General features: G+C 47.7%; 2 protein-coding genes and 1 long non-coding RNA gene across 3 annotated transcripts in view; 1 reads left to right on the forward strand and 2 right to left on the reverse strand.

Moving 5' to 3' along the window:
- Positions 1-24,212, reverse strand: part of LOC125722253 (cytohesin-2-like) — a 240,366-nt gene that overhangs the window by 175,666 nt on the left and 40,488 nt on the right. The window lies entirely within an intron of this gene.
- LOC125722270 (uncharacterized) lies at positions 470-2,881 on the forward strand. The gene is made up of 3 exons (XR_007386252.1): positions 470-545; positions 2,540-2,612; positions 2,761-2,881. It is a non-coding gene; the product is annotated as an uncharacterized LOC125722270 (long non-coding RNA).
- Positions 21,083-24,212, reverse strand: part of LOC125722235 (NACHT, LRR and PYD domains-containing protein 12-like) — a 142,790-nt gene continuing 139,660 nt past the window's right edge. The window contains exon 14 of the transcript XR_007386235.1: positions 21,083-21,300. The gene's annotated coding sequence lies outside the window, so the exon portion shown is untranslated. The remainder of the gene's footprint in view (positions 21,301-24,212) is intronic.

A 24,212-nucleotide genomic window follows, 5' to 3' on the forward strand; every position in this document is an offset into this window, starting at 1 on the left:
GCACCCTTGCCACCCCCACCCCACTGTAAAAGGTCTGGTTGCTCCCCCGTTGGACAGAATTGGAAGGTGCCCAGACACCCTTGCCACCCCCACCAAACTGTAAAAGGTCTGGTTATGCCCCCGTCAGACAGAACGGGCAGGTGCCCAGGCACCCTTGCCACCCCCACCCCCCTGCAAAAGGTCTGGTTCTCCCCCGTCGTACAAAAAGGGCAGCTACCCAGACACCCTTGCCACCCCCACCCCACTGTGAAAGCTCTGGTTATGCCCCCGTCAGACAACGGGCAGGTGCCCAGGATCCCTTACCCCCCCCACAACACTGTAAAAGAACTGGGTACTCCCCGTCAGAGAAAAAAGGCATGTGCCCAGGTACCCTTGCCACCCCCACCTTACTGTAATAGGTCTGCTTACTCCCCCGTAGGACAGAATTGGCTGGTGCCCAGGCAGCCTTTCCACCACCACCCCACTGTAAAAGGTCTGGTTATGCCCCCGTCAGACAGAATGGGCAGGTGCCCAGGCACCCTTGCCTCCCCAACACACTGTAAAAGGTCTGGTTATGCCCCCGTCAGACAGAAAAGGCATGTGCCCAGGCACCCTTGCCACCCCCACCCCACTGTAAAAGGTCTAGTTACTCCCCGGAAGGATCGAAGGGGCTGGTGGCCAGGCAGCATTGCCACCCCCACCCCCCTGTAAAAGGTCTGGTTATGCCCCCGTCAGACAGAAAAGGCATGTGCCCAGGCACCCTTGCCACCTCCACCTCACTGTAAAAGGTCTAGTTACTCCCCGGTAGGATCGAAGGGGCTGGTGCCCAGGCAACCTTGCCACCCCCACCTCACTGTAATAGGTCTGCTTACTCCCCCGTAGGACAGAACGGGCAGGTGCCCAGGCACCCTTGCCACCCCCACCCCACTGTAAAAGGTCTGGTTGCTCCCCCGTTGGACAGAATTGGAAGGTGCCCAGACACCCTTGCCACCCCCACCAAACTGTAAAAGGTCTGGTTATGCCCCCGTCAAACAGAACGGGCAGGTCCCCAGGCACCCTTGCCACCCCCAGCCCACAGTAAAATGTCTGGTTACTCCCTCATAGGACAGAAGGGGCAGGTGTCCAGGCAGCATTGCCACCCCCACCCCCCTGTAAAAGGTCTGGTTAAAGCCCGGTCAGACAAGACGGGCAGTTTCCCAGGCAACCTTGCCACCCCCTCCCCACTGAAAAATGTCTGGTTCTCCCCCGTCGAACAAAAAGGGCAGCTACCAAGACACCCTTGCCACCCCCACCCCACTGTAAAAGATCTGGTTATGCCCCCGTCAGATATAACGGGCAGGTGCCCAGGCACCGTTGCCACCCCCACCCCACTGTAAAAGGTCTAGTTACTCCCCCGTAGGATCGAAGGGGTTGGTACCCCGGCAGCCTTGCAACCCCCACCCCACTGTAAAAGGTCTGGTTATGCCCCCGTCAGACAGAATGGGCAGGTGCCCAGGCACCCTTGCCACCCCCACCCCACTGTAAAAGGTCAGGTTCTCCCCCGTCGGACAAAAAGGGCAGCTACCCAGACACCCTTGCCACCCCCACCCCACTGTAAAAGGTCTGGTTATGCCCCCGTCAGACAGAACGGACAGGTCCCCAGGCAGCCTGACAACCCCCCCACCACACTGTAAAAGTTCTTGGTGCTCCTCCGTCGGACAGAAGGGGCAGGTGCCCAGACACCCTTGCCACCCCCACCCCACTGTAAAAGGTCTAGTTACTCCCCGGTAGGATCGAAGGGGTTGGTGCCCCGGCAGCCTTGCAACCCCCACCCCACTGTAAAAGGTCTGGTTATGCCCCCGTCAGACAGAACGGGCAGGTGCCCAGGCACCCTTGCCACCATCACCCCACTGTGAAAGGTCTGGTTATGCCCCCGTCAGACAGAACGGGCAGGTGCCCAGGCACCCTTGCCACCCCCACCCCACTGTAAAAGGTCTGGTTGCTCCCCCGTTGGACAGAATTGGACGGTGCCCAGACACCCTTGCCACCCCCACCAAACTGTAAAAGGTCTGGTTATGCCCCCGTCTGACAGAATGGGCAGGTGCCCAGGCAACCTTGCCTCCCCAACACACTGTAAAAGGTCTGGTTATGCCCCAGTCAGACAGAAAAGTCATATGCCCAGGCACCCTTGCCACCCCCACCAAACTGTAAAAGGTCTGGTTATGCCCCCGTCAGACAGAACGGGCAGGTGCCCAGGCACCCTTGCCACCCCCACCCCCCTGCAAAAGGTCTGGTTCTCCCCCGTCGTACAAAAAGGGCAGCTACCCAGACACCCTTGCCACCCCCACCCCACTGTGAAAGCTCTGGTTATGCCCCCGTCAGACAACGGGCAGGTGCCCAGGATCCCTTACCCCCCCCCACCACACTGTAAAAGAACTGGGTACTCCCCGTCAGAGAAAAAAGGCATGTGCCCAGGTACCCTTGCCACCCCCACCTTACTGTAATAGGTCTGCTTACTCCCCCTTAGGACAGAATTGGCTGGTGCCCAGGCAGCCTTTCCACCACCACCCCACTGTAAAAGGTCTGGTTATGCCCCCGTCAGACAGAATGGGCAGGTGCCCAGGCACCCTTGCCTCCCCAACACACTGTAAAAGGTCTGGTTATGCCCCCGTCAGACAGAAAAGGCATGTGCCCAGGCACCCTTGCCACCCCCACCCCACTGTAAAAGGTCTAGTTACTCCCCGGAAGGATCGAAGGGGCTGGTGGCCAGGCAGCATTGCCACCCCCACCCCCCTGTAAAAGGTCTGGTTATGCCCCCGTCAGACAGAATGGGCAGGTGCCCAGGCACCCTTGCCTCCCCAACACACTGTAAAAGGTCTGGTTATGCCCCCGTCAGACAGAAAAGGCATGTGCCCAGGCACCCTTGCCACCTCCACCTCACTGTAAAAGGTCTGGTTACTCCCCCATAGGACAGAAGGGGCAGGTGCACAGGCACCCTTGCCACCCCCACCCCAGTGTGAAAGGTCTGGTTATGCCCCCGTCAGACAGAACGGGCAGGTGCCCAGGCACCCTTGCCACCCTCACCCCACTGTAAAAGGTCTGGTTACTCCCCCATAGGACAGAAGGGGCAGGTGCACAGGCACCCTTGCCACCCCCACCCCAGTGTGAAAGGTCTGGTTATGCCCCCGTCAGACAGAACGGGCAGGTGCCCAGGCACCCTTGCCACCCTCACCCCACTGTAAAAGGTCTGGTTATGCCCCCGTCAGACAGAATGGGCAGGTGCCCAGGCAGCCTGACAACCCCCCCACCACACTGTAAAAGGTCTAGTTACTCCCCAGTAGGATCGAAGGGGTTGGTGCCCCGGCAGCCTTGCAACCCCCACCACACTGTAAAAGGTCTGGTTATGCCCCCGTCAGACAGAACGGGCAGGTGCCCAGGCACCCTTGCCACCCCCACCCCACTGTAAAAGGTCAGGTTCTCCCCCGTCGGACAAAAAGGGCAGCTACCCAGACACCCTTGCCACCCCCACCCCACTGTAAAAGATCTGGTTATGCCCCCGTCAGACAGAACGGGCAGGTGCCCAGGCACCCTTGCCACCCCCACCCCACTGTAAAAGGTCTGGTTATGCCCCCGTCATACAGAACGGACAGGTCCCCAGGCAGCCTGACAACCCCCCCACCACACTGTAAAAGTTCTTGGTGCTCCTCCGTCGGACAAAAGGGGCAGGTGCCCAGACACCCTTGCCACCCCCACCCCACTGTAAAAGGTCTAGTTACTCCCCGGTAGGATCGAAGGGGTTGGTTCCCCGGCAGCCTTGCAACCCCCACCACACTGTAAAAGGTCTGGTTATGCCCCCGTCAGACAGAACGGGCAGGTGCCCCGGCAGCCTTGCAACCCCCACCACACTGTAAAAGGTCTGGTTATGCCCCCGTCAGACAGAACGGGCAGGTGCCCAGGCACCCTTGCCACCCTCACCCCACTGTAAAAGGTCTGGTTACTCCCCCATAGGACAGAAGGGGCAGGTGCACAGGCACCCTTGCCACCCCCACCCCAGTGTGAAAGGTCTGGTTATGCCCCCGTCAGACAGAACGGGCAGGTGCCCAGACACCCTTGCCACCCTCACCCCACTGTAAAAGGTCTGGTTACTCCCCCATTGGACAGAATAGGAAGGTGCCCAGACACCCTTGCCACCCCCACCCCACTGTAAAAGATCTGGTTATGCCCCCGTCAGACAGAACGGGCAGGTGCCCAGGCACCCTTGCCACCCCCACCCCACTGTAAAAGGTCTGGTTATGCCCCCGTCATACAGAACGGACAGGTCCCCAGGCAGCCTGACAACCCCCCCACCACACTGTAAAAGTTCTTGGTGCTCCTCCGTCGGACAGAAGGGGCAGGTGCCCAGGCACCCTTTCCCCCCCCCCAACCCCACTGTAAAAGGTCTGGTTATGCCCCCGTCAGACAGAACGGGCAGGTGCCCAGGCACCCTTGCCACCCCCACCCCACTGTAAAAGGTCTGGTTATGCCCCCGTCATACAGAACGGACAGGTCCCCAGGCAGCCTGACAACCCCCCCACCACACTGTAAAAGTTCTTGGTGCTCCTCCGTCGGACAGAAGGGGCAGGTGCCCAGACACCCTTGCCACCCCCACCCCACTGTAAAAGGTCTAGTTGCTCCCCGGTAGGATCGAAGGGGTTGGTTCCCCGGCAGCCTTGCAACCCCCACCACACTATAAAAGGTCTGGTTATGCCCCCGTCAGACAGAACGGGCAGGTGCCCCGGCAGCCTTGCAACCCCCACCACACTGTAAAAGGTCTGGTTATGCCCCCGTCAGACAGAACGGGCAGGTGCCCAGGCACCCTTGCCACCCTCACCCCACTGTAAAAGGTCTGGTTACTCCCCCATAGGACAGAAGGGGCAGGTGCACAGGCACCCTTGCCACCCCCAACCCCACTGTAAAAGGTCTGGTTATGCCCCCGTCAGACGGAACGGGCAGGTGCCCAGGCACACATACCCCCGCGACACGTATATCGAAAGACTGGAACAATATTGCTTAGCTAACAACATTGAAAATGAGAGAAAAGTGGCAGTCTTGCTGAGTGTTATGGGCGCAAAGACATACAACTTACTGAGGAGTTTAACCGCGCCGCAAAAACCTGCTCAGAAATCGTTCAAAGATATAACCAAACTGTTGCAGGAGCACTTTAATCCGAGGCCACTTGTTATTGCAGAGAGATTCAGGTTTCATAACCGAAATCAGCAAAAGAACAAATCAATTCCCAACTACATGGCAGAGCTCAGGAAGCTCGCAGAACATTGTCAGTTTGGCGCGGGCTTGTCTGACGCACTCAGAGACAGGCTTGTGTGCGGTATGCATAACGAAAGCATACAAAGATGACTCCTAACCGAAAAAGACTTGACATTAGCCAAAGCATTAGAAATTGCAGTGGCAATGGAAACTGCCTCAAAGGATGCATCACAGTTACAAAAGAAAATTACAAGTGAGACTCATAATGTTAACAAATTCTCAACCAAGCCAGTCAAGGCAGCTGTATGCTTCCGATGTGGGAAAAGTTCTCATGACCAAGCAGACTGCTGGTTTCGTGATAAGAACTGTAAACACTGTAATAAAAAGGGCCACATACAGAGAATGTGTAAAATGAAGCAAAGTGAGGAAAAACAAAGATTCCAGAAAAGAGATAAAAGGGTGAATGAAATGAATGACACCGATACAAGTGGTTCAACCTCAGATGATACTGACACAGGGTTGGGGCATATAGCGCTCCATTCAGTGTCAGGCAGTGATAAGAGGATGATATGGGTGACCCCAGAGATTGAAGGAAAGAAAGTAAAAATGGAACTAGACACTGGATCAGCACTTTCTCTTATATCGCTGAAAGATTACAAAGAGAAGTTTGCAAATATTAAATTGAAACGTACACCACTGTTACTGAAAACATATACAGGAGAAAAGGTGGCACCGGTGGGAAAAATTAAAGTCAAAGTGAAACATGAAGACAAAATGAAAACTTTGGATTTGTATGTGATGCAATGCGGAAGTGTACCATTATTTGGACGCGACTGGCTGCAAATGATTAAGCTCAGTTGGCAGTCTATTAAGGTAATGCAGCCCATTGAGAATGAAAGCAGTAAAGCCACACAGGAAGAGCTGAAAATTTAACTTCAACGGACAGCATCAGTCTTCCAAGAGGGCATAGGAACTTTAAAACACATGAAAGCACACCTCACAGTGGATGAGCGTGCCTCAGCCAAGTTTTTGAAAGCTCGTCCTGTCCCCTATGCGTTGCGTCCAAGAGTAGAGACAGAAGTAAAGCGACTAGAGGACCAGGGTATTTTGTCCAAAGTTGAATGGTCAGACTGGGCAACACCAATCGTACCAGTTGTGAAGAAAAATGGCGCGATAAGGCTATGCGGCGACTTTAAGGTAACAATCAACCCAGTTCTCCATGCAGATCAATACCCGTTACCACGTATAGAGGACATTTTTGCTTCATTAGCTGAAGGGCAACATTTTTCAAAGATTGATTTGGCTCAAGCATATTTATAAATGGAAATGGATGCTGAATCAAAAAAGTACCTAACAATTAATACCCACAAAGGCCCCTTTCGGTACAATCGGCTAGTGTTTGGTATTGCATCCGCGCCTGCGGTGTGGCAGCGTGCTATCGATCAAGTGCTACAGGGCATTCCAGGCACACAGTGCTACTTAGATGACATTATTGTGACAGGTCATGACGACAGCTCCCACTTGGCTAATCTAGAGGCTGTCCTAATGAGGCTAGCTGAGTGTGGACTTAGAGCCAATAAGGACAAATGTGAGTTCTTTAAAGACTCCATTGAGTTCTGTGGGCACAGAATAGACAGAGAGGGTCTCCACAAATCACGAGACAAAATTGATGCCGTCCTGAAGGCTCCAAAGCCCACCAATGTTTCCCAGCTTCGCTGATTTTTGGGACTGGTCAATTACTATCACAAATTCCTGCCAAATCTTGCAACTGTGCTTCATCCATTGAACAGCCTCCTACAAGCAAAAGTGACCTGGAAATGGACAAAGAGTTGTGACCTGGCATTCCAGACTGCGAAAGAACTTATCCCATCCGAAAAAGTCTTGACTCACTGTAACCCAGATTTACCTCTTCGCTTGGCTTGTGATGCCTCGCCATATGGCACAGGTGCTGTCCTTTCACACAAAATGCCGGACGGCTCTGAACGCCCTATTGCCTTTGCATCCAGATCTTTATGTGCTGCTGAAAAGAACTATGCACAAATTGACAGAGAAGGGCTTAGCCTTGTTTGGGGTGTCAAGAAATTCAACCAATACCTATATGGCAAATGTTTCACATTAATTACAGATCACCAACCGCTAGTGGCCATTTTTAACCCTAGGAAATCTATTCCGGCTATGACTTCAGCACGTTTACAAAGATGGGCATTGTTTTTAGGTGGACACAGATACGTGATTGAGTACAAAGGCACAACACGGCATGGTAATGCTGATGGACTCTCTCGTTTACCATGTGAACCTGAAGTCAATGCCACTGCAGACCCAGCTGAGATGTTCCATACAACCCTTCTGGAGAACCTACCTGTCACAAGCGCACAGGTCAAACAGGAAACATCCAGAGATCCAACTATGGCAAAGGTCTTGGAGTTAACTGTGAAGGGGTGGCCTGCCAAAAACACAGTGGCCTTGCCTGAATACTTCAGTCGACGCGAGCAGTTATCCGTGTGTCATGGGTGCATCATGTGGGGTACAAGAGTTGTTGTGCCACCCAAGCTGCGATCCCGAGTCCTGGGAGCACTTCATGATGGACACCTGGGTGTGGTAAAAATGAAAAGTCTTGCAAGAAGCTATATATGGTGGCCAGGCATTGATCAACAGATAGAGGAAATGGCCAAATTATGTCCTGAATGTCAGCAGACGCAAAAACAGCCTCCATCCGCCCCTGTCCACAGCTGGGAGTGGCCAACTGCCCCTTGGCAAAGGATCCACGTGGACTACGCTGGGCCTTTCCTAGATCGTATGTTTCTTGTGGTGATTGATGCATATTCAAAGTGGCCAGAGGTCTTCATAGTGAAAAATGCCACAAGCACAAAAACAGTGGAACTACTCCGCACACTGTTTGCAAGAACAGGATTGCCTGAACGACTTGTCAGTGACAACGGCAGTCAATTCACATCCGAGGAATTTCAGTCCTTCCTCCAGAGAAATGGCATCAAACACACCACAGCAGTACCTTACCACCCCGCCACGAACGGGCTAGCTGAACGATTTGTTCAGTCATTTAAACAGTCAATGAAAACAATGTCAAATGCTCAAGTGTCACTACAAGAGAAGATGCCAAATTTCTTACTTGCATACAGAAATGCTGACCATACTACCACAGGTCAAGCTCCTGCCGTATTGTTCATGGGAAGAACATAAGAACATAAGAACATAAGAACTATACAAACGAGAGGAGGCCATTCGGCCCATCAAGCTCGCTTGGGGAGAACTAAACTAATAGCTCAGAGTCGTTAAAATCTTATCTAGCTCTGATTTAAAGGAACCCAAGGATTCAGCTTGCACTACATTATCAGGAAGGCTATTCCATACTCTGACTACACGCTGCGTAAAGAAGTGCTTCCTTAAATCCAGCTTGAAATGTTCTCCCGCTAATTTCCACCTATGGCCACGAGTTCGTGTATTTAAACTAATGCTGAAGTAACTATTTGGTTGCACAGCATCCAAACCTGTTAGAATCTTATATACCTGGATCATGTCCCCCCTCAATCTCCTTTGCTTGAGACTGAACAGATTTAGCTCAAGTAACCGTTCCTCGTATGACATTCCTCTAAGACCAGGAATCATTTTTGTGGCCCTACGCTGCACCTTTTCTAAGGCCACAATGTCCTTTTTAAGATATGGTGACCAAACCTGCACACAATATTCTAGGTGAGGTCTCACCAAGGAATTGTATAATCTTAGCATTACCTCCCTTGACTTAAACTCCACACACCTGGAGATATACCCCAACATCCTATTGGCCTTTTTTATTGCTTCCCCACACTGGCGAGAATGGGACATGGAAGCATCAACATACACACCAAGGTCTTTCTCATGATCAGCTACCTTTATTTCAGTGACACCCATGAAATACCTGTACTTTATATTTCTGCTCCCTAGATGGAGTACCTTACATTTATCGACGTTAAATTTCATCTGCCAGGTATCGGCCCAGTCACTAATTAAATCAAGATCCCGCTGTAGCTGCTGAGCCGCTAATTCAGTATCTGCTACACCACCCACCTTGGTGTCATCTGCAAATTTCACCAGTTTACTGTATATATTGGTATCCATATCATTTATGTAAATTAGGAACAATAGTGGTCCTAAAATCGAACCCTGCGGTACCCCACTATGAACGTAAGCCCACTGTGACATTGTGCCTCTTATAACTACTCGCTGTTTCCTATCTGTTAACCAGTTATCAATCCAGGTCGCTACGGTACCTAAAATACCAGTCGCTTTGAGTTTAAGTAGGAGCCTCTTGTGGGGGACAACATCAAAAGCCTTTTGGAAATCTAAGTAGATGACATCATAGGCCTTCTTATCATCAACTTCCTGAGTAGCTTCCTCAAAAAACTCCAACAGATTTGTTAAACAGGATCTACCTCTTCTAAATCCATGCTGGCTATCCCGCAAAATGTTATTGGAGTCCAGGTAATCTATCATTTTCTCTTTGATTATAGCCTCCATAACTTTACCAGTTATACAAGTTAGACTGATTGGCCTATAGTTAGACAAATTGCTTCTATCCCCTTTTTTGAAAATAGGCGTTATGAAGGCGTGCTTCCAATCAGAAGGTACCACACCTTCAGATAAGGATTTTTGAAACAGTAAAGTTAAGGGTCGGCAAATAATATCCCTCATCTCTTTTAACACTATAGGTAAGATGCCATCAGGGCCCTGTGATTTATTTATTTTGAGCTTAGCTAGGCTTTGCAAAACATCTGCTTCAGTTATATATATATTAGCTATAGACAATGCTGGATAGGTAATAACTGGTAAATTACTAAGGTCCTCAACAGTGAATACCCGTGCAAAACTATCATTGAACTCATTTGCTATATCAATGTCGTTTACTATTATAAGACCCTTACTATCCTGCAGATTAGTAATTTCAGGTTTTAGAGCTCTTTTAGAGTTAAAATACTGGAAGAAACTTTTAACGTCATCCTTAGCTTCCAATGCAACCATCCTTTCGACATTTCTTTTAGCTCGTCTAATATCATTTTTTAACTCAGCCTGTAGACTTAGATATTCCTGCTTAATTCTGTCATCATCAGTTATTTTCCATTGCTGGAACAAAGCCCTTTTCCTCCTTACTTTATGCTTTATATCCCTAGTAAACCACCTAGGTTGCAATTTCCTAAGTTTATTCTTGCTGGAAACAGGTATGAAGTCCTCTTGCACTTGCAATAATGTGCTTTTAAAAAATTCCCAGGCCTCTTCAACAGTTTTGTTATTTAACTGCATCCAGTTCACAGTTTCTAGTTTTAGTCTCATACACTTAAAGTCAGCCTTCCTAACATTATATATTTTTGATTTGGACTTAGCTCTTCGAACACTAAACTTAACCTCAAATTTGACCATGTTATGATCGCTACTGTCAAGTGGTTCTAAAACGTCTAATTTACCAATCCTGTCCTGGTTATTAGAGAGAACAAGATCAAGAATGGCATCTCCCCTGGTAGGGGTGTTAACAAACTGAGTAAAAAAACAATCCTGTACTAATTCCACCATCTCCAGTTCATTTTCTGAAGAGCCAGTGACAATGTCCCACTGCATTCCTGGTAGATTAAAATCACCCATAACTACCACATCATTTTTATTGCTCATAGTCCTAATCTCACTGTATAACAATCTGCTTTCCTCAGCAGCTATATTAGGTGTTCTGTAACAAACACCGACAATTAGGCTATTTGAGTTTTTAGCATCTAATTTTACCCATATTGCTTCCGTAGTTTTATTTATATCAGCAAGTTCCCTTGCCTGCAAGTTTTCCTTTACATATACTGCAACACCACCTCCCTTTTTTCCTATACGATCCTTACGGAACAACGTGTAACCATCCATATTATATTCTTGTCCATCCTTTTCACTCAACCACGTTTCAGTTACTCCTATAATATCATAAGAGTCCGATGAGATAAAAGCCTCTAAATCATGAATTTTATTCCTAATACTTCTGGCGTTTAAATACAGACAACAAAGGGTAGGCCTATTACGGTGCCCACTTACAATATGATTATTTGGGGCTTTCCGTTTCCCCCCACTGACATAGTTAACTAACCTCCCTGCCCCCCCAGTCCCTAGTTTAAACATTCCTCAACGACTCTACACATACGCCTCCCCAATACACTGGTTCCCCTCTGGTTCAGGTGCAACCCATCCGGCTTGAACAGGTCCCACCTGTTCCAGAAGGTCCTCCAATGCCCCATAAACCTAAACCCCTCCTTCCTACACCATCCTTTTAGCCACGCATTTAATTTCCTTATCTCAGCTAACTTAGCCTGACTTGCACGTGGCACGGGGAGTATTTCAGAGAATACCACCGTGGACGTTCTGCTTCTAAGCTTATTGGCGACTTCTATAAATTTATCCTGCAGAACAGCCCTTCTACCCTTGCCTATGTCGTTGGTGCCAACATGCACCACGACAACTGGATCCACCCCAGCTGGGGCCAAAAGCTTATCCACACGATCTGGAAGGTCTCCTACCTGGGCACCAGGCAGGCAAGACACCGTACGGGACCCTCTATCACGCGTGCACACATAACTGTCTACTCCCCTAATAATGGAATCCCCCACTACCACAACCTCCCTCTTCCTGGGGGGAGGGGGCTCCTCAGTGCCCAAGGGCCCACCTGCCTCCCCAGTCCGTTCCGGCTCTAAAGCTGGAAGAACCTGAAACCTGTTCGACACAGTCACCTCAGGTGATGCCGCCTCTGCAACGTGTGTACGCCCTTTCCTGCGTCTACGACCTACGGTCACCCAGCTCTCTCGACCTCTCTGCTCTTCATTCTCCCCCCTCCCGGCTAGTGGCGTACACACCTTCTCCCTAAAAGGCGTATTAACTTGCTCCTCTAACTCACTGTTGCATTGGATGAGAGCCAGTTGCTCCTCAAGGTCGCGAACCTTGACCATGAGCGAGTCCACTAGCTTACATCGCTCGCAGATGAAGTCCGACTGGACACTAACGTCCAGAAGGGCAAACATGTTGCAAACGCCACACTGAGCCGGCCCCATAATTAACTAACTCACTATGACCCCGTACTCCCAGCCCAGTAAATTTATATAGCGTATTTAACTTTAAAGATTAATTAGCGTACCGTTAAATGCAATAAAGTGCCGAGTACACTAAAATAAGTTACTTAGATTGAAACGGAACTTAATTATTATTTTTATTTAAAATTTTAAATCCGATAAATTTACTACTACTTACCAAAAGAACTTCTGCTTGAACCAAGTATGAACTAAAAACAAAACGAAATCGAAATTGCTCTTGGGAGGTCGAAAAACCACAAAAACCCCCTCACAGCAGGCTACTGCCGGAGCGGGGAAAAAAGTGGAAAATGTCCTCCCGGCCCCGACTGGCGACCGAGCAAAGCTCAGGAGCAACTGTCCTTTTCTGGCGCTGAGTAACGTTACCGACGTTAGATATTATTAGCTATTTCGCCCCGCCGGTGTTTTTTACGGAGTTAAACGCGAACAGAAAACGCAGCTCACTGCCCGTAACAATCGCGCTGTTAATAAACAGACAGGACAGACAAGCACTCACGCCGACCAAAATAAGAACAATAAATAGAAATAACACAGCCACCCACTAAACAATTAAAGCACACAAACACTCAGAAAATACGTTCCAAACACCCCAAAAACAATCACAAACAATCGCCGCAGCTCAACACCACTCTCTCGCAGTATCCCAGCAATCTCTCGCAGCAATCCCAGGATGCCTCAGTTCAGTTTGCCCTCTTGAAGGTGTACATGATGTTGCTCCCGGCTGTGTAGCAGAAGACTGAGGTCACGTCTTGATTTGCTAAAGCCTGACCTGCGTAGAGATGTCATGTAAAAACAATCCATCAAAGCAAAGACTGGTCACGTTAGAAACTTTGTGATTGGACAACAAGTTCTGGCAAGAGACTACCGTCAGTCTAAGCAGAAATGGCAGCATGATGAAATACTGTCCAAGACAGGCCCTCTAACATACACTGTGAGAGTTGGGGGAAGTGTTATCTGGCGTCGACACGTCGATCAATTGCTGGAAGCAACCGCTCAACGTTCAGCCAATAAGAGCACAGAGGATGACCTTCATAACCCTGAGGACTCTGATGAGCTCGTGTGCACAGCCTCAGAGCCGCCGCCTCCCGATCACGGAAATGCTGCACTGGTTAATGCGGGTATTCCTGAGGTTCCTGTTCAGGGCTCTGACCCTCACGAGAGACGCTATCCTGAAAGAGCTCATCATCCTCCCCAAAGACTGGACCTATAGAAATGCATTGCGTTGTTTTTGCCATGTTTAATGAGTGTTAGGTGTGTTAAGTGTTCAGCACGAATGTCGAAGTGTTCAGGACTATTTGGTTGTAATTGTAAAGTTGTAATTGCCAGTACTGTAGTTGTGGGGTATATTATTGTTTCGTTTTCCTTTTATATGAGATAGACATCAATGCTGTAAGGGAGGAAATGTTATGTTCACATTAATTATATAGGAACTACTTTTCTGGTATGTACCACAATAATTAACATACAGACTGGCTAGCGTAGGAATACGCAGAGTTAGAGAACTATATAGTCCTACACTGAGAAGTGACATGCGATGCAGTACAATTCCTAGTAAAGACATTGCTAACTTTACTTTGGTGTCTGTTGGATGTATGTTGTGAAAGTGAGAAACACAACGATGTACATTCAGAGCTTCCCGATGTCACAGTGGAAGGTGTACATGATGTTGCTCCCGGCTGTGTAGCAATACCATGTAACGCAGCGCGAACACCTGCCAAAACTGCATGTTCTATGGCCTCTAAGTGAGCAGAATTCGCCATGTTGTCCCGCATCAGCCCTAACCTGCGCTCTCATTGGTACCGCCCATTTTACACAAATGGGCGTGGCTAATTTGCATACGTTCTCAACATTTAGAGTCTACATTTAGATTTAACATTTATATTTAAGTTTTATATTTAACATTTATATTTACATTTACATTTAACATTTATATTCACATTTACATTTAACATTTACATTTAATATTTATATATAGACAAACCATTTATATTTACATATGATAAACAATTTTGAACATAATTTACACAGCAAAAAATCCTGATAATCCACAACACCATTGACTTCTAGCTAAATGTCAGAAAATTGCACTAAATGTTGAAAAAGTGGCAAGTACAAAAATGTTTGCTACCTTTACAAACAGTGCCCCATACCAACAAATTCCAATAACCGCTTATCCAGTACAGGGTTATGGGACACACACATCACAGGAAGCACAGGGCACAAGGCAGAGACACCCTGGATGGGATGCCAGTCCATCACAGGGCAAACACTCACTCACATGCTGAGGACAATTTAGTGACACTAATTCACCAAACTGCATGATCTTGGACAGCAGGAAGAAACCTGAGGAAACCCACAGGAACACGGGGATAACATGCAAGCTGTACATGCAGAACCAGGAGTGGGAACCACACCCACAAGCCTGGAGGTGTGAAGTGAGAGCAGCTGGTCTGAAGTCCTGAAGGGAGCTGGAGCGCCATTTCTTTGGAACAGTGTGGAGCCGTCCTGCATTACTGCTTATCCTGTACAGGGGGTGGGGAGCCTGGAGCCTGTCCCAGGTGGCACAGGGCAGGGGACACAATGGACAGGATACTAGTTTATAGCAGAGCACAAACTCACACATACAGACTCACACTAAGGGCAGCTTAGAGATTCCAATCGGCTGATCGCAGTTTCATGTTCTCCAAAGTAGGAGGAGAAAGCCCACATTGGAAGAACATGCAGACTTCACACATACAGCAGGAGGGACAGGAAACAAGCCCAGAGACAGAGGTTACACCCCGAGACCCCACACCCCCCCACAATCACACATACTGTTAGGATTTATGTAAAAGTTACATTTTAATGCTACAAAATTGTGACTGACTATGAACTTCATATTCCAGAACTGTGTTGGAATCTATGCTGACTGTAAGAATGTTACCTTACAGGATTTACCCGTTTCTGTGCCCTGTACCTACAGTAAGGAGCTGGGATCTCTGCTCCTTCAAAGCAGACAGACTCACTCACATATGATTACAGTTCTAGTACATAGCAGATACTGTTGCTGAAAGTGGTGAACAAGTGAGGCAAATATAACAATGCAAACATGCTGCTGTCAAGGTGCTGCCTGGGCACTAGTGCAGCTAGGCTGGTATTTCTGGGCTCCACAGACATCACTGGTGGTTGGTGTCGTGGTCACCGGGGTGAAAGACTCGTGCAGCAGGTGTTTCTCAGACAACAAACAGGGACTTACTGGGATCAGGATGGGAGGCTATGGAACCGGCAACACATAAGGCACAACATCAGTGATCGAACTGGGGAACACAGGACCAGGAAGCACTTAAATGGAGGACTAATGATGGAAGAGACTGGAGACAGCTGGGAGTGTTTAACACGAGGGCTGGAACGAGACGTGAGACCAACAAGCAGCAAACATGGCCTGTTAGAGCCACGTCAGGGAGGAGGCGGGACATTTAATTTCATTTTTATATAGTGCATCACAGAGTCGTCCCAAGGCACTTTACATAGATGTGTAGTCATACATTACAACATCATTAAAGACAGTAATACACAACGGGAAAAAGGAAAGAAAGATATTAAATAAAGAAAGCCAGATGACAACGGAGGAGAGGAACCAAAAAACCCCAAGTAAGGAGAAAAAAAGACCTCTGGGGGTCCATGGACAACTGGCTGCCCAACCCCCCCGGCAGACTAATATTACTGAGAACAGAAAAGAGTGGAGCTGCTTGCTAAAGGCCAGGTGTGAGGTGTGATTAAAGTCTGTCAATAAGCCTGTTCTCCACGCTGGCCTGTGTAGGGTGACACTCAAGGCTGCACCCAGGATGACACAGTTAGCAGGTCCCATTCGCAGTGTCACCCCTCCATGGGACTGAACCAGGACTCCAGCTCAGATGGTGCCCCCCCGGGCAGCACCTGGAAATGTGGGGAGGCAGAGAGCATGGATGGTCAGAACATGCGTTGACACATAAATGGACAAGCATAGTGGATAAAAATGGCATTGCTTAATGTGACAGTACCCCCCCAACCCACCAAAAGCATGTGCTCTGGCCATGAAGTCCAAAGGGGTTAGACAACAGGGATGGAACCAGACTGGACTCTGGACTAGACAGGGGACGACAGAACAGATGGTAGACAGGACAAGACCAGACAAGACTAGACAGAACACTAGACAGCAACACCAGACATAAGAGCAGTTGCAGGACATCACTAAGGACATGGAGCGGATAAAGGAAAAGCTAGGAACCACAGGTACAGCAGTCCTGTCAGACCCCAAAACAGGACGAACAGGTGGAGGGTCAACAAGAACAGGGGCACAGGATGCACAAGACAAGGAGAGATGGGGCATCCAGGGAAGACAGGCAAAGACTCGGGGCTGGGGACCCTCCTAGGCCCCTTTCCAGGTGAGGCTGAACTCTGCCGAATCACAGGACCAGAGGGTCTGGGAGGGTCAGCAGGGCTGGAGGACATGAGGGGTTGGGAGGTGATGAGAGAACCGCAGAGCAGTAGGGCAGCAAGGAGACAACAGGACAGGAACAGGAAGATGACAAGGGACATACAGGGCAAGAGCAGAGACTGGCAAACCCTCTCTGGGAGACAGACATTCTGCCTGCCGCTTTCTTGGACTCCTGTTGATACTGGTGACCAGAAACTGGGACCAGAGTAACCGGAGTCTGGGATGAAGGAGGGACCCACGTATCAGGACCCAGGGCACTCTAGCAGGACATCCTCTGGATCCATCTTTTCTGGGCTGGTGGCAGCCTGCCGGCATGTGCCGGTGGGACGTCAGGATAGAAAGTGGGCACCAGCAGGCCGTCAGGAGATGAGGTGGGCGCCGGCTGGACGTCTGGGGACATTGAGGTGGGTGCTGGCCAGGCATCAGAGGACAGAGAGGTGGACGCTGGCCTGACATTATGGAGCAGTGTGGCAGGTGTCGGCTGGTTACCAGGGAACCGTGTCAAATCTGCGGGGCGAGTTGTGGGGGTTGGGTGCAATGTGGATGAGGTGGCAGTGTATGCAGGGGCCTAGGCGGACCGATCATCGGCTACCAGTTCTGGTTCTAGGAACATGGAATGTAACCTCTCTGGTGGGAAAGGAACCTGAGCTGGTTGGGGAGGTAGAGAGATACCGACTAAATATATGCACAGGTTGGGCTTGAGGGGCTGGACTCCCCTCTATTCCACTCTTGACTTGCCCCTGGTGAGAGGGGCTGGACTCCCCTCTATTCCACTCTTGACTTGCCCCTGGTGAGAGGTGCTGGGCAGGTGTGGGTCTACTTATGTGCTGATTTCACACGGCCGCCATTTTGAATGGAAAGCGAGGCAGAGGAGGGAGTCACCCCAAGTGGAAGCCTGGAAGTACAGTCACATAACAATGGCTTGGACCGTAAACTTTGAGCTGGTGCCACATTTTACCATAAACGATGCTGAAAAATGGGCTGAGGAGGGATGTTGAATATCAAGAGCAGTTCTGTTAAAAGGATACAGCGACTGAATAGAAGGGAACATTACTGATATTAAAGGTAAGTTAAGGATTTTGACAGGCGTAGCCTAAGTGTTAATGTACTAGCTAATCAGCAAATATCAAAATATTGTTTGCAGCGTGAATAACTAACGTTAGTCATTAACAAGCTTGATTTATTTTCTGAGTTTACAATTTTCTGAGACAACAAGCACTATTATCCTGAGAGAGGCTGAAAACGCTGGATACATATTACTAAACATATATGGTACATTACAGAGTTAATCAATGGGGTATGAATATATTTTAGGTCCAAGCAGAGTCAGGTACTTCACCTCCAATGGATCATGGGTTTTCACATAGAAAATAAAAATCTTCAGCCCCACCGTGAGGAATTATAGCAGGAGGCAGCTTGGTTATATGAAACATCCTCACTACTGTAAATCCATGATTCTGCAAAAGTGTGTTTTCTAAATTTGAACTTAGCTTCTAAGTGTCCCGGTTACAAGGAAATCAAGGGAAAGACAAACCTTGATCACATTCTCGTTTTTGATAAGATGTACATCCTGGTTCACAAGAATATGCCATACTAGCATCAACGAATTTTGTGGAATTCATCCCACCTCAGCCTCGTTTTCATTTTCAAAATAGCTTATTTCACAGAGGTCACTAATAGCCCCCCCAATTCAGTGCCAGAACGTTGGAGTTCACCCCAGTGAGCGAGAGGGTTACCTCCCTTCCCCTTCGAGTTGGGGGACGGGGTCTGACTGTTTATGCGTATGCACCGAACACCAGCTCAGAGTACCTGGACTGCTTGGAGACCTGGGAGGGGGGGCTGGGAGGTGCCCCCCGTGGGGACTGCATCGTCCTGCTGGGAGACATTAACGCTGATGTGCGTAGCGACAGTGAAACCTGGAAGGGTGTGATTGGGAGGAACGGCCTGGCCGATCTGAATCCCTGTGCTGCCCACAGTGTGTCCATAACGAACAGCATGGTGGAACATAAGTGCTCCTGTCACCGGAGCACCCTGGGCCGCAGGGCGATGGCAGTCTGATGGGACTGGTAATTTGTCACTTTTAATATCTCTCCTTATATGTTTCATGTTCTTTTAATTTATTGTTTTATCCATCCATTTTCCAAACTGCTTATCCTACTGGGTCGTGGGGGGTCCGGAGCCTATCCCGGAAGCAATGGGCACGAGGCAGGGAACAACCCAGGATGGGGGGCCAGCCCATCGCAGGGCACACTCACACACCAGTTACTCACACACCAGTCACTCACACATGCACTAAATGTTTTATTTTCATATGTATTCCCACGATTTTACTTTGTGCATTATGCATTTTATTTTTTATCATCTTTTCTGGAAAGCACTTTGAATGACCTTCTTGTATGAAGATGTGCTATACAAATAAACTTTACTTAAACCGACATAAAATATTCATTCTATACTCACTTCAGCTTCTCCAGTTTACAGCTGGGATTCTCCAGTACAGCAGAGAGCAGCTTCACTCCTGAGTCTCCTGGGTGATTGTAGCTCAGATCCAGCTTTCTGAGGTTTGACCTCAGAGCTGAAGTCAGGGAAGAACAGCCTCTCTGTGACTCTACAAGCCTGACAGCTTATTGAAAGGAAACCACAAAATTTCAGACAAAATACAGGCAGCAGCGACCTGTCAAATCACCAGTGCTGAAGTTGCCAGTGACTGGCCTGGACCCACCAGAGCAAACAGCCCTTCAGCACCCCCCCACCCCCCACCCCACCCTTCCCCCATCCCAGGTCTCCCTGTTGCTGATAAAAAGCTGCCATTCGGGGGTAATATTCTGCACTTGGGTTTGCCTGAGTGCCTCTGTTCCTGCAGCTGCCACACACTGTTCACTGAAGCTCACCTTTTAGCGTCACTGACTGTAATAACAGACATAAATGATTGGCTTCTAAATTATACCATCCAGTGAGACCGACCCACTGCATCAGACAACTGGACTCTCTCATCCCAAGTCCTGCCAGAAGAAGAGCACTGAGGACAGAGAGGATAAGACCCTGGACTGATGTCAAGATCAAATGGTGTGACGTCATAGAAACCGCAAGATGCCCACGGTCGAGCAGAGAACCACCCGTGAGGAAGTGAGGAATGCCAACAGGAGGCGGTTGGTATTAGATCAGTGGGTAATGCTGGTAGAGTAACCAGTGCTCCCACCCACTCTTTATTTTCTACATCCTTTTTTGCCTGCTGTCGTGTCACAGAGACACAGAGTTTGGCCAAAACACACTGATGCTCTTCTGACTGTACATTAAGTCGCTCAGTCCCCACAAGCCGTAGTGAGGAATTGTCTCTACGAAAAATGACCCTTTTCACAGAGACCCCTCTGTGTTGTCCTGTGTGTGTGACACAGCTCCTGACCCCCTGCCCAGTCAGCATGATCCTCAATCCCCATTTATCCCCAGTTATCACTTTGCGAGGCTGTAGAAGTCCTGCCATTTCCTGCAGACTTCAATCCCAGATCACTGCTGGCCACAGTAGCCTTTCATCCCGGCAGCGATTTCCCTCCATTGTTTTCCCCACCTCCTCCATTAGAAGGAGATGTGAACATCCCCAGCAACTACTGCAGGCCTGTCTGGCTTTAAATTACGCAAATTATAAAGATAAGTTAATTGCAAAAAACTTTATGGATGGAACAGTATTTTCAGAAATTCTGTTTGAGAGCCCTTAGCACATGAACATTTTAAAGCCTGTGGTCCACACAGATCTGTACAGTACAGTGAGAGCTGATTATAGGAGAGATCCATCTCTCATAGCTGACAGGCGGCTGATATGACACAGAATTGTGGTCATGCAGCAGATTTCTAAAATAACAGAGTATTTTATTTGATGTAATTCCAAGGAAATGTGATTTAGCTTCTTCTAAGGGACTGTGAATAGTCCAGCCCATGCATTTACTCTAGCGTACAACAGAACAAGGTTTTCTCGGTCACTTTGGTACATTTCTCAGATCAGAAATGAAATTCTCATAACTACTTGTACAACCTCCACATCATCGAGTCCCTTTTGCACATCATAAATGCAAAGTCTCATTCTTTTGGTCAAATTGCAAATGCTTTGGTTCAGTCATGCGAATAATTATGTACAATCCTACATTCTCAATTGTTCATGACATGTTGGTCAAAATATATTATACTGGTTCTCTGTTGAAAAGTCTGACATCTGGTGTTAGTTCATTATATAACTCATTACCTGCAAAATGGTCGTCATAATCGCTCAAGCATGTTCTCTATACATCTGTACAACTGTGCATGTATATATATCCAGTACTGTGCAAAAGTCTTAGGCAGTCCAAAGAAATGTTTGAAGCTGTTTATCTGGGTAGCAAGTGTACTTTGGCTTAGAACAAAAAACACAATTTAACATTAGAACGTGTGCAAATTAAGAGTAACACAATAAAAACTAGTAACAATTTCTTAAGTTTTCTAAAAAGTTACTGATATCTAGTTGGATGGCTAGATGAACACCGCTTCAGTTCCCAAACTTCTCCTCAGGGGGACCTCAGCCGTTCCATGACTTTGTTAAATTTCACAAATAGCCCAATTAAATATATAAATATATTGGTTTATAAGTCAGTGAGAGATTGACTAGCTGTATGAGGTCTGCTAGTGGTCAAGTCAAAAAATACATGGCTGCACTGGACGGTTGCTGCAAATACTAGGATGATTTTAGCAGAGGTTCTGAAATGGTGAAGCTGACACACTTTGACAGGCATCATATCATAGTTTTATACCAACACGAGGATAATCTAAACATCATTTTCTTTGCCTGCCTAAGACTTTTGCACAGTACTGTATATATATATTTAGGTCCTCAATCATGGCCTTACAATGGCTGAGGCTGGTCGGCCGAATGATGGGACAACAACCATGTCCACAACCATCAAATATTTCATAGAGCCAACAGGTATGTAATCCAACAATGTGCCCTGTACTGTAATATTGTCCTCTTACTGCAATGCTTCATATTACAGTATTCCATTTGCATTTTATATTACACAGTGAGTTCTACTTTATACAGTTACATACTGGATGTATACTGTAGCACACATGTCGCGTCACTCATGGTCACACACACAGATTAACCTCCCCTCAAACCACAGGCAATATGCCAGGACAAGCAGTGTAGTACAATCTTTTATTAAACACGCAAGAGCAACCCCACTACTTAACACACGGGGGGGGGAAACAGAATATCTAATACCACGAAGGGGGGGGGGGGGGGGGGGAGAGGACATGCCCTACATACATACCTTTCCCTCTGAATACACCCCCATAGAATTAGCATTTCAATCTCCCAAATTCCTGTGAAAATGCTACTGCGATTGAGCATGTACATGAGGGATTGACTACACACCAATACAATCCAAATCCAAAACACACATGATAAATGTGCTTTTCTACTTTTATGAGAACTGAAAGCACTTTACAATTCATGCCTCACATTCACCCATCCACACACCGGTGGCGGAGGCTGCCATGCAAGGCGCCAACCTGCATGCCGGGAGCAATTTGGGGTTCAGTGTCTTGCTCAAGGACACTTTGATGGGGTCACGAGAAACCAGGGCTCGAACCTGCAACTCTCTGGTTGCTAAACGATAGCACTACCTCCTGCGCCACCATCTTCCCCAAATGTAAGGAGAAGGAGGTTCCTCGGAGCTCCGAGATGTGTTTGGCTGTAATAAATCTGGAATATAGTTATATGACATAGTTTTTGATAACACCAGCATTTACTTTTTAGCCTTTTCAGCTTTTATTGAAAGACAAAACAAAATTAAAAAATGCAGAAGTTTGAATCACTGTGTGTTTATTTCAGTTATTTTATATTGGACTCAAGGATTGGTTTCATCATACAAATACAGCACATATAATGTTTACTTGAAAATACTGAAAAGTAAGTGATACCAGAATCAGGGGGTCAATAAGCTTTTAAGTAATAATATGGATTGTGCTTTGGATAGAAGCTGCACTATTGTCTTGAAGAAAAGTATAGATTTTGAAAATATGCAAATTAATTGTAATAATAATATTAGTGACGTTCATTTTCAGATTACATTAATTACATAGCTAATAATACATTGAGAAGAAATGGTTTGTCATTATGTGGATGGAAAGACATGAAAGTGATGTGGAAAATCGCCTCTTACCACTGAAACACATGGGGATGGGTGGTGCTAATAATGGTACTGCAGCTAGCCAGTAGGGGGCGCTTGACATGTAGAGTTTTCACCTTTTAGAGACGTTATGGTCTCCATGTTTTTGCAGTCAGTGCTTTGATCACAGATTTGAAAGCAGTATGCATAATGCTCACGCTGAAATTCCCTATAATTGGATATATTATGTAACATGGTTCTGTAGGAATGTTGGTACCTTGGAAACACACATATACATCCATCCATCCATCCATTTTCCAAACCGCTTATCCTATTGGGTCGCGGGGGGTCCGGAGCCTATCCCGGAATCAATGGGCACGAGGCAGGGAACAACCCAGGATGGGGGGCCAGCCCATCGCAGGGCACACTCACACACCATTCACTCACACATGCACACCTACGGGCAATTCAGCAACTCCAATTAGCCTCAGCATGTTTTTGGACTGTGGGGGGAAACCGGAGTACCCGGAGGAAACCCCACGACGACACGGGGAGAACATGCAAACTCCGCACACATGTGACCCAGGCGGAGACTCGAACCCGGGTCCCAGAGGTGTGAGGCGACAGTGCTAACCACTGCACCACCATGCCGCCCCTCAGACATATACAAATATACCTTATATGTGAGTTTGGATATGGGTGTGGCTGCAACTGGAGAGGCTTGTAGTACATATTCTGCAAAAATTTCATAATGGTTGTTGCAAATATTATGTACAAACCATGACAGAGACTTGAATGCATGCATGGGTTTTGTTGGGGAAGTATCAGTTCATGAAATACATTACTGAGGAAACTGTAGTTTAAACTCTTAATTAATACTATTAAGCACAGACACGTCACAAGGAAAATAAACTATTATTTATAATTATGGAGCACAGAATAACTAAACATAAAAAAAATATATATAGCATAGAAAAATCCAATAATACTATCAGACAAAATGGCCATGGAAATGTAAGAGAGAGCGGTGAGCTGGAGACCAGAGTCTTGACCCTGAGGAGTGAAATAAAATATTTAATTTCTCTGTTGTGTCACAAACCTGACAGATACACTACTTGTCAAAAAGAAAAGAACTTACTTCCTCACGCATTTCTAAAAGGATGTTTTTGTCAAATCCCTGCAACTCACTGAAAAACAACAGATCAAATTCACATATTATGACTTAAAATAAAAATATAATATAGACAGTTCATGGTGCATTTTGTAATACTCAAGACACACCAAGGCCATGCAGAGTGCATACTGATAAAAGGGAGGGGA

This window comes from Brienomyrus brachyistius, unplaced genomic scaffold, assembly GCF_023856365.1.
Source record: "Brienomyrus brachyistius isolate T26 unplaced genomic scaffold, BBRACH_0.4 scaffold37, whole genome shotgun sequence".
NCBI lineage: Eukaryota > Metazoa > Chordata > Actinopteri > Osteoglossiformes > Mormyridae > Brienomyrus > Brienomyrus brachyistius.